General features: G+C 40.6%; 1 protein-coding gene across 4 annotated transcripts in view; it reads left to right on the top strand.

The window, feature by feature from the left end:
- The window catches only part of si:zfos-2326c3.2 (mitogen-activated protein kinase kinase kinase kinase 4), a 310,274-nt gene that overhangs the window by 122,920 nt on the left and 175,273 nt on the right, over nt 1-12,081 (top strand). The gene's annotated exons all lie outside the window — the stretch shown is intronic.

Below are 12,081 nucleotides of genomic sequence, written 5' to 3'. Positions count from 1 at the left end.
AATTGCGTGCAGTATTGTGCAGTGGGAATTAAACTTAGGAATGTAACACATAATTGAATCTGATCAGTCAGCATTTATCAGGATGTGAATATGTTAATTATTCAAACGTTAATCAGAATCAGACTATAAAATTCAGGCTAACAGAGTTAGCCCAATAAAAACAGAAATTGCGAGAAAAAGCTCAGCAGGTCTGGCAACATCTGCATCATTCAGACCTGCAGAGCTTTTCCAGCAATAAAAAAAGAAAGAATCACAGCTGCCGTAAGTCAGAATCAAAAACAGAAATTGCTGGAAAAGCTCCAACAGTGTCTTTTTTTTTGTCTGATTTACAGCGTTTTCGGTTTTTAATTGCTGGAGAAACTCAGCAGGTCTGGCAGCATCTGTGGAGAGAAAGCAGAGTTAACATTTCATATCAGTGACCTGTCTTCAAGGGTCACTGGACTCACAACGTTAACTCTGCTTTCTCTCTCTACAGATGCTGCCAGACCTGCTGAGTTTCCCTCGCAATTTCTGGGGTATTTTTTCATATTTTTCACCATTATGCATAGATTTTGGTGAACTCTGATTTGTTGAAAGAACTAAATTCTGTTTTGCGATAGACAAAGCGGCCAATCTCTCACTGTGGTTCCTCAGCCTTATTGAAACAGATAATGGCTTCACAGAACCCAGGCTATGAAACATCCCTGGAGACGAACTGTTGACAGATACACGTGATCTAACTTAATGTCAGTAACCTTGTAGTTTTGAAATGCCATGCCAAAAGATGCCAAATGATGGTATCTATAACGATCACAATGGTGACCTAACGTATCGAACAACTTGAATTGAATAGAAATCTGGAATTAAAAGTGGAATGATCACCATGAACCCACTCTCAATTGTCAGAAAAATCCATTAGGTTCACTCATGTCTATACCGAAGGAAATGTCCATCCTTACCTGGTCTGGACTACATGTGACTCCAGACCCACTGCAATGATGCTGACTCTTAACTGTCTTATGGGCAATTTGGGATGGACATTAATGCTGAAATATTGCTGTCATGTAATGTTAAGAGTTCGACTGATCCACCCGTGGAGGATTTCTTCATGAGCATGTGGATATCAGAACATTAACAAAACAGATTTGTAATTCAAGACATCTCTTTTGCTGTTCATTTCCTTGAGAAAATTATGACATCAGGATCCGTAGCTTCTTGGGAACATTCAAAGAGAAAGTCAATTCTGATATAATCACTGTTTAATGCCTGAATGCATTTTCAGCACGAGGAACCCAATCAAAAATGTACTTGCACTGCATGTATTTTATTCAATCAAGCTACTACATAATTAATTTTTCGTGTTTATAAATTTTTTGGATGTCACCACTGTTATATCACCATATTAATCACTTTGAATAAAGATTGAGTGCTATTAGAAACTGATTCATAATGTAGCCTTACTGATAAGTTTACAATATTTTGACTTTTGACAAATAAATATATAGTTTACGCTTTTTAGTTTTAGCTACCTCTTATAGCTTATGGTCAACTAACCCCCCCAATCTTTCAATCGCTTTGACTCATTTTTAGAGCATCGAACATAGAACAGGGCAGCACAGGAACATGACCTTCAGCCAACCATGTTGTAGAAAAAGTACGCCAAATTAATCCCTTCTGCCTGCCCTTGGTCCATATCCCTTAACCTTTTGCATATTCATGTGCTAATCTAAAAGTCCCTTAAATATCCCTATTATATCTGCCTCCACCACTGGCAGTGTGTTCCAGATTCCTAGCACTCTCTGAGTTAAAAAAAACTTGCCCCTCACATCTCCTTTGAACTTTCACCCTCTCACCTTCAATGCATGCTCCCTAGTTTTAGACATTTCAACTCTGGGAAAAAGATTCTGACTGTCAACCCTATCTACGCATCTCATAATTTTATAAACTTCTATCAAGTCTCCCCTCAGCCTCTGCCCCCAAGAGAAAATAACCTGAGTTTTTTCTAGCCTCTTGTGAAAGCTCAGAGCCTCTAATCCTCGCAGCATCCTGGTAAACCCAATCTGCACCCTGTCTAAAACCTCCACAACCTTCTTATAATGTGGCAACCAGAGCTGAACGCAATACTCTAAATGAGGCCTAACCAAAGTCTTATAAACCTTCAAAATGGCATGCTGACTCTTGTATTCAATTTCCCAACCAATAAACGCAAGTATATTTTACTCCTTCTTTCTCACCCTAAGTCATCCCCTTCTTGCATTCCTGAAATGTGGCCATTATATCTTCTCATCAAGGTTCCTAAAGAAAAAAGAATGAAAAAAACTTTTTCAGGATTTAGTTCAAGATCAATGCTTTAAATTTTCTTGTGTGTTTGTAATCAGACCAATGAAAGATAATTTAACAACATATTAACATAAAAAAAGTAAGAGCAGAAGTCAACCATATATCCAGTTGAAGAGCGAACTACTGCAGATGATGGAATCTTCATTGAAAACAAAAGAATGCTGGAAGTCACAGCGGGTCAGGCAGCATCCCGAGAGACCAAGCTAACATTTTGAGTCTAATTTCTGAATTGCCCATAAAGCAGAGTATGCATAAATCGATTGTTGTCAGGATGGGAGGTTGTTGCTAGTGGATAGCATACCGATAAGTGCAGGGGACACAAGCTGCTCACTGTCTTTAAATGATTTGGATGTGAGGGCCAAATGTAATTTTTCCAAGTTTGTTGACATAAAACTAGATGGGAACATAAGTTGTGAGAAGGGTGCAGGAAGGCTTAGAAGGGGACTTAGAAGGGCTTAGTGAATAAGCAACAATGTGGCAGATGTCACACAATATAACTACGAAGTTATTCACTTTTGATACAACTGAAACAGAAAGGCAGAATATTTCTTAAGTGGTGAGAGGTTGGGAAGTGTTGGTTCCCAAAGGAACCAAGATGTATTTGTTCCTGAGTTATTAAGAGCTAGCATGCAGGTATTGCAAATGGTATATTGGCTTTCATCACAAAAGAGATTGAGTAAAGGTGTCTTGCGATAACTGTACCTTGAATATTATGTAGAATTTTGGTCTCCATTTCTCAGGAAGGATATACTTCTTATAAAAGGGGATAAAATGGAGCTTTACTGAACTAATTTATAGGATGGCAGAGAAGTGAGAAAACTGAACTTCTAGTTATGAGAAAATTGGACTTCTAAAGAGTTTTGAAGGTGATCTCGTTGACACTTACAAAATTCTTACAGCGTGCAACAGAGTCATTATGAAAATGATGTTTCCCCTGTCTGTGGGATTAAAACCAGGGAACGTACACTCAGAATAAGGGGTGTGCCATTGAAGATGAAAATGAGGTGGAATTTCTTTGCTCTTTTGAATTCTGTTCTCCAGGGAGTTGTCAAAACTCAATCATTGAACAGGTTCACAACAGTCATCAGTAAATTTCTGGAAGGGGAGAAAGTGAGGACTGCAGATGCTGGAGATCAGAGTGAAAAAGTGTGACAGTGGAGAAACACAGGCAGTCAGACAGTATCCGAGGAGCAAGAGAGTCGACATTTTGAGTGTAAGCTCTTCATCAGGAATGTGAAAGGGCCTAAGAGGGCTGAGAGATAAATGGGAGCGGGGGTAGGGGGAAGGTAGCTAGGCATGCGATAGTAGAGCTGGGAGGTAAAAACAATGACTGCAGATGCTGGAAACCAGAGTCTAGATTAGAGTAGTGCTGGAAAAGCACAGCAGGTGAGGCAGCATCCGAGGAGCAGTAAAATCGACGTTTCGGGCAAAAACCTTTCATCAGGAATACAGGCAGAGAGCCTTCAGGCTCTAATCTAGACTAAGGTAGCTTGGAGGGTGATAGGTAGATGACGGTGTGGGGGTTGATAGTGATAGGTTGGAATGGAGAGTGGAGCGGATAGGTGGGAAGGAAGATGGACAGGTAGGACACTTCAAGAGGGTGGTGCTGAGTTGAGGGTTGAATCTGGGATAAGGTGGGGGGGAGGGGAGATGAGGAAACTGGTGAAATCGACATTGATTCCGTGTGGTTGGAACATCCCAAGGTGGAAGCTGAGGTGTTCTTCCTCCAATCCTCAGGTGGCTAGGATTTGATGGTGAAGGAAGCCCAGAGCTTGCATGTCCTTGGCGGAGTTGAAGTGGTCGGCCACAGGGTGGTGGGGTTGTAAATTTCTGGAGCCTAATGATGTCAAGACATAGACAGGATGCAGAGCTGGGCTGAGAAATGGCAGATTGAGTTCAACCTTGATAAATGCGAAGTGATGTATTTTGGAAGGTTGAACTCGAATGCTGAATATAGGATTAAAGATAGGATTCTTGGCAGTGTGGAGGAACAGAGGGATCTGGGTGTACAAGTACATAGATACCTCAAAGTTGCCACCCAAGTGGATAAGTTTGTTAAGAAAGCATATGGTGTTTTGGCTTTCATTAACAGGGGGATCGGGTTTTAAGAGCCGCGAGGTTTTGCTGCAGCTCTACAAGTCCCTGATGAGACCACACTTGGAATATTGTGTCCAGTTCAGGTCGCCCTACTTTAGGAAAGATGCAGAGGCTTTGGAGAGGGTGCAAAGAAGGTTTATCAGGATGCTGCCTGGACTGGAGGGTTGCCTTATGAAGACAGGTTGAGTAAGCTTGGACTTTTCTCTCTGGAGAGAAGGAGGAAGAGAGGAGACCTGATCGAGGTATACAAGATAATGAGAGGAATAGATAGAGTCAATAGCCAGAGACTTTTCCCCAGGGCAGGATTGACTGGTACGAGAAGTCATAGTTTGAAGATATTATGAGGAAGGTATAGAGGATGCGTCAAAGGTAGGCTCTTTACGCAGAGAGTTGTGAATGCATGGAATGCGTTGCCTGCTGAGGTGGTGGAAGCAAAGTCACTGGGGACACTTAAGCGGCTGCTGGACATGCACATGGATAGCAGTGAGTTGAGGGGTGCGTAGGTTAAGTTACTATATTTTACATTAGGATTAAGTCTCGGCACAACATCGTGGGCCTTAGGGCCTGTTCTGTGCTGTACTTTTCTATCTTCTATGTTCTATGAATGTGGGGATAGGTGATCAGCCTTGGTCTAGTTGAATGGTGGAGCAGGGTCAACAGCCTACTCGTGTTCCTATGTTCCCCTAATGAATTGTTTCCTCAGAATTATATTCAGTGAGTCTCTGAACATCTTACATTACAGCACAGGATGAATTACAGTCTTTTTTAACTGTGAATAGACTCATGCCTGATCACAAATCTGACTGACTTGCTGATTTTACAACTTGACTGTGAATCCATTGTTTCTTCCTGAAAAATGGGAGATGCAAAGGAACTTTCTAGCCACAACTCTTCAGGCTGTGTTCTTGCCCAGAATACTGAAAGTACCTTTTTCCTGTTTAGAAACAGCCAGAGCTAATTGTTTCAGCTGAAGAACAATGATATTATTTGTTTTACTAATCAGAGCTATGCAAGGTGCTCGCTATCAAAAGATTACAACTGCTCAACAAACAGAAAATTGTTGGTGACTGCAGTGTTGCCTGGCCCTGCGCTAATTCTCTTGGCAAAATCTGTAAAACAGCCTCAAAACGTTGGATTCTCAGATCAAGCAGTTTCTGCTTTTTCAGGAATTAAACTTGTTGAAAAAAGGAACCATGAGACAACAAAGTCTCTTTTCATATTTGCTTGACTTAACTGGTGAATATTTTGTGACTGTGTCAGGGGTGCAATGCAGCAAAGATGTTTGAAAACTTTAAATATGTTTTTGTGAATGAGTCATCTTTTAACTGAGGAAAGTCTCATGTGTGATCCACAATTGAGTTAGTTCAGATTTGTTGAATATGAAAATTCTGTGAGGCGACTCTTCCAAGTCTTTGAACTGATGTCTTTGTACGCAGCAAATTAATATCCCTCCTCCCTGCTTTTAAAGTGCCAGAGAACAATCTGGAACAACCTTAATTAAAGGACAAATGTCCTGCACTTGGCTTGATCACAGTCTAATATCCATCCTAATTCTAATTCCCTGTGACTGTTCTAACACCTTTGACACGATCATCTAAGTTATGGAAGCCAGGATAACAGTTGGAGATAATTACTGTATATGAATGAGTTGCTGAAAAATATCAAGGTACTAACTGATATTAAATCATGAAGACATCCATAACTTGATTAGTAGGAATGTCAAAGAAAGAGAACAAATTTGCACAGTGATCACCTTAACAGCCTATTCTCAATCATCAGCAAAGTGATGGAGAGAATCATGGATGAGGCTGTCAAGTGACACTTGTTCACCCATCACCTGTTCACCAAATTTCCTCCAGATTTTGTGTCAGGCCTGGATCCAAACATCATTATAAGTTGAATTGCAGAGGTGGGGCTGTTTTCATTATCATACCATAGAACCCCTACTCTGTGGAAACAAGCCATTTGACCCAACAAGTCCATACCGACCCTTCGAAGAGTATCCCACATAGACCCATTCCCCTAGCCCAATTACGATCTATTTCCCCAGACTAATACACCTAGCCTACACATCCTGTAGGCTCACCAAACATGCTCTCTCCAGATGTTCTGTAATTTTAAGACATTTATTATATTTTATACTGGCTGGCTTGTCATTCCTGGTTGAGCTCTGCCTCTCATGTAAGAGTTTTTGTTTATGTTGTGGCAGCCATTAAACACATTAAGTGAAATGAGGCATCAGAAGTGTGAAAACGAGACTGGGTGAATGTTCAGAGCTGTAGGAGAGCCAGCTACTGTGAAAAAAAATACACAAAGCAGGGTTTAAAACTACAGTCTACAACTTTGAAGAGTTGGTGGCGATAAGTCAGAATGCCTGTAAACTTTCCACTCTGTGCTGCGGAGGAAATGAAAAGGAAAATGTGCCAGCATGAGAATGTATTTTTACTCTCAGTAACAAAACCATGGAATAGCTGCAGAATTAAATTGGAAGCCAGAACAAATAAAAGTATTATCAGTGCTGGGAAAGCAGTGCTATAAAGTATATTACAGCCAAAATCACACAGAGGAACATAAAACCCACACAGGAGAAATTTTGAGGGCTTTGAAGAAATTCTATTAATATCACTTATGCATAATATGAGTTCAACATTGGATTTCAGGGAGCGAGAGAAGCTACTGATCAGTATGATGTTGCCAAATTTAGGGCCATAGAGATGTACAGCAGCTCACCCATGCTGACCAGATATCCTGACCTAATCTAGTCCCATTTGCCCATATCACTCTAAATCCTTCCTATTCATATACCCATCCAGATGCCTTTTAAATGCTGTAACTGTACCAGTCTCCACCACTTCCTCTGTCAGCTCATTCCATACACACCCCACCCTCTGAGTGAAAAAGTTGCCCCTTAGGTCCCTTTAAAATTTTTCCCCCCTCACCCTAAACCTACGCCCTCTAGTTCTGGACTCCCCGACCCCATGGAAAAGACTTTGCCTGTTATCCTATCCATGCCCCTCATGATTTTTAAAAAATCTACAAGGTCACCCCTCAGCCTCTGACGCTGCAGGGAAAACAGCCCCATCCTATTCATCCTCTCACAATAGCTCACATCCTCCAACCCTAACAACATCCTTGTAAATCTTTCCTGAACCATTTCAAGCTTCACAACATCCTTCTGATAGGAAGGAGACCAAAATTTAGTGGAATCCTGTGAGAATGGAAAACTGAAAGGTGATCTTATAATCAAAGATCTATCTTAGGGTGATGGATCATGTCATGAGAATACATTTTCTGAGAGAGGAGATGCTTCCGATAGGTGCTGAGGCCCTTGAGGTTGTCAGTCTTCAGACAGAGGAGAAAGTGAGGACTGCAGATGCTGGAGATCAGAGCTGAAAATGTGTTGCTGGAAAAGCGCAGCAGGTCAGGCAGCATCCAAGGAGCAGGAGAATCTACGTTTTGGGCATAAGCCCTTCTTCAGGAATCGGCTTATGCCCGAAACATCGATTCTCCTGCTCCTTGGATGCTGCCTGACCTGCTGCAGTCTTCAAATAGAGCACATTAATGGAAGAACAGACCAGGTTTTGCATTATGCTGAGAGACATTGCAGGTCAAAACATTTGCAGAAGAACCAAAAAATGATCATCAAGATGTATATATTGTGAAGGGCATTACACTAAAGAAAAGAACATGTTGAGCCTCAGGAAAGTGGTAGTCTCACTGGAAGAAGTGGAATTACTTGTCCAGCTATGCTCAGTCAGAAAGAGCACAGCAAACCTGTGACGATGGCTGTGAGAGAGATGTCAGGCAATGATTGTGGCAAATCACTCTATACCATACAACAGCTCAGCAAAAAATGATAATTGGTTTGCGACCATTAGCATGAGCATCAAATAAACGTGAAGTATCAGGCCCAGAGCTCTGCAAACCTGTGAATCAGCTGACCCAAACATGAAGCTGTAAGGTGAGGCTATGTGATGGAATGACATAGCCTTATCCCAACAGGAGAAATGAAGCTGAAAACCCAATGCGATGGGAAGCACGTAGATCTGGAGTTTCAGAGAGTAGGTATTAAGCAAAATCTACTCCTTTCAGCTGAAGCAAATCTAAAGATTGCACTTGTAATTCTGTGTGTGATTTGCGGAGCTTCACAGGCTAGTACTGCTGAACAGAATCTAGTGGATTACAAAATTATTTTTCTGGTCTTGGATGTCTTCCAGGTGAATTCATCTCAAAGTATATGAGAGTGTAAGACTAACTCAGCATCTGTCAAGTAGCAATCCCAGCGGCCTGCAAGTCCAGCCTGAAAGACTAGATAGAAGAGCAGGAAAATAAGGGATTAAGAAAGTGACAACTCTGAAAGACTGGATTAACAACACAACAGCAGTGAAAAACGGAGAGTGGGTCCAAACAATATCAATAGAAAGTTGAAAATATCTCACTACTCCATGCCAACTGTTGAAGGAATTTTACTAAAACTAAAAAAAGGTTTTTACTATCCTCAACATGAAGTGTGGATACTGCTATGAAAATTGTAGAGTCATACTGCATAGAAAGTTGTTGGGTGAAGTTAGATGAAAGCAACAGTTTTCGAACTACATTTTGAATGCCATTTCGGAGATACAGACATTTCCAGTGTTCCAGAAGAGTAGCAACTCAGAAAACAGATCACAGTCAGTGATCTTCCCAGAGTGCAAGGTGTTGTAGAGGATTTGCCGGTCAATGGATGTGGAGAACAAAGAACCCACCATAGAATCTAATACAACTGCTAAAGGGAGAAGTTGCCAGATGACCCTGAAGTTGAATAAGAGAAAGGTGCAACTGATGATGCCTGAAGTGAAGCACATAGGTCATGTACTGACAGGGGAAGGTCTTTGCCCAGATCCTGACTGGGTGAGATGTGGCAGAAATGCACTGACCAAAAGTATGAAAGCAAATCAAGAATTTGTTGGACTTATGAATGATTTAGCAAAGTTCTTTACGAATTTGTCATCAAACTGTGAAGCTGTGAGCTCACTGCTAAGGATATGTAATTGTATTGGGGCACAAAATGAGAAATGGCTTTCATTAAAATCAAACAAATAGTGATGACAACTCCAGTGCTGAGGTACAATGCCAATGATGAAGTCATGTTATAGTGCCAGCTAATCAGGACTTGGCAATCTTTAAGCAGCAAAAGCAACCAGAGCATTAATGCAAACTGATCAATGCTATGCTCAAATAGCGAGAGATTGCTTGGTGATTGTCAAATTAACTAATGTCATGCCATTCCCAAACTACCTTCCAATGCTTAACATCTGTCATTTGGCAAGTGTTGGACTCATTTATAAAACATGTAACAGTAGAACATTTATAATCACATAATCAGAGTCTTCATGAAGCAGAAATCATGGCTGACAAATTTATTTCAGTTCTTTGAGGGGGTAAGAAGCAGAATAGATACAGGGGATCTAGTAGAAGCAATAGAATTGGATTTCCAAAAACTGCTCAATGAGATACTTCAATAATACCTCAATAAGTCTACTTGTGAAAATAGAGCCCATGGTGATGTAGGTCAGATTTATAGCATGTATAGAGGATTGGCTAATGAATAGAAGATAAAGATTTGGAGATGCAGGTGTTGGACTGGGGTATACCAAGATAAAAATCTCACAACACCAGGTTATAGTCTAACAGGTTTATTTGGAAGCAGTAGCTTTTGGAGTCATGATCACACTGTAAACTTTTGCTATAAATTCTGTGTCTTACAATGTTATACTCCACAATTACCGAATGAAGGAGCAGTGCTCTGAAATATGGTGCTTCCAAATAAACCTGTTGGACTATAACCTGGTATGGTGTGATTTTTGACTTAGCTTTCGGAGTGTTGCTCCTTCAAGTGGTTGTGGATAAAGATAAAGAGTTGGGATAAGTGGGGGGCACTTTAATGTTAGCAACGTCTAACTAGTGGAGCACCACAGGGATCAGTAGTGGAGCCGGATGTGTTTACAATATACATTGCTAGGTTGGCTAAAGCTAGGATGTGCTTTAGTCAAGTTTGTGAATGACACAAAACTACATTGGCAGACAAGTAGTGAGCGTACAGAGGATATAGACAGATTAAGTGAACAGGCAAAAAACTTGACAGATGGAATATATTGTGGGGAAATGTGAGGTCATGCATTTTAGCAGGAAGAATAGAATAATTATTTAAATGAGGAAAGACTACAGAAAACTGCAGAACAGAGATTTGGGGACCAGTGAACAGTTTTGAACCTTTATATAAGGCTAAGAAGTACTGGCATTGGAGGCAGTCCAGAGAAGATTCACCAGGTTAGTTCTTGGTATTGAGGCATCTTCTTATGAGGAGAGGTTGACTATGTTAGGTTTATACTCATTAAACTTTCAAAGAATAAGAGGAGACCTTGAGAGGGAACATATACAATTACTAGTACCTTGATGGAGTAGGTGCATTGAGGTTGTTTCTACTTGTGGAAGTGTCTAAGACCAGGGGACATCAGGTAAGTGTAAGGAGTCACCCATTTAAGACAAAAATGAGGGTTTTTTTTTTGAGGGTAGTGAGTCTTTAAAATTGTTTACCACAAAAGTCAGTAAGTATATTCAAGGTTGTTCTGAATTTACGAAGGGGAGAAGACAGAAAAGTGGAGTTGAGGGTTATCAGATCCACCATGACTTCATTGAATGATGGAGCAGACTCAATGGGCTGAATGGTCTACTTCTGCTCCAACAACATTTGGCCTTATTTGAACTTAGTGGACTGTTTGGATTGCCATAGTATTGTGACCACTACCTCTGCTGTAACTGCTTTCACTTTTGTTTGTTAAAACCATTAAAACATCAGCCAGAGAGAGTATAACCAGAAGCATCCAACAGGGATTTTAGAAAGGCAGATGATGTTTGACAAGCTAGATGGAATCATTTGGGAAGCAGCAGCTTTGTGGACATAGAAATACATATTCACTTTCAGAAAGTTTGGTCATTGGGAAAGAGTGAGGGTTATGGCATTGAGAGAAGGTAGCAAATCAGTTAGAAATTGTAAATTAGTTGGAATAAAAGTCATGTGATGAGAACTACATTTATGAGGAGGATAAACAATATTAAGGAGAGACTGGGGCCAAATGGTATGTTCTCATACAATGACGATGCAATATTATAACATTCTTTTGAAATATGAAGAGGTTCAAAGAATACACAAGGAAAAGATGCTTCTACCTATGAGGAAATCCAATACTAAGAATGTCTTAAAAGATCAACAGGGAATCCAACTTCTTCATGCATTTGGAGATGCTGGTGTTGGATTGGGGTGTATAACATTAAAAATCACACAACACCAGGTTATAGTCCAGCAGGTTTAATTGGAAGCACTAGCTTTCAGAGCGTTGTTCCTTCACCATCTGACGAAGGAGCAGCGCTCTGAAAACTAGTGCTTCCAATTAAACCTGTTGGACTATAACCTTTTCATGCAGACAGCATTTAAAATATAAAACATTGCTACCAAATAGAAGAGCTGGATTGAATATTATAGTCATTTAAGAAGCAGTTGGATAAACACATGAAAGAGAAAGAGATAAAGGGACACTGTATGTTGTCCTACATCCCAAGAACTATAACATTTTAAGAAGGCAGCTCACTAGGGCAATTTGAGATGGGCATAAAAGCTGGTTTCAC

This window comes from Chiloscyllium plagiosum, chromosome 15, assembly GCF_004010195.1.
Source record: "Chiloscyllium plagiosum isolate BGI_BamShark_2017 chromosome 15, ASM401019v2, whole genome shotgun sequence".
In the NCBI taxonomy this organism is placed as follows: domain Eukaryota; kingdom Metazoa; phylum Chordata; class Chondrichthyes; order Orectolobiformes; family Hemiscylliidae; genus Chiloscyllium; species Chiloscyllium plagiosum.
The sequence above is the reverse complement of the archived record's forward strand: the minus strand, read 5'-3'. Positions and strand labels throughout refer to the sequence as shown.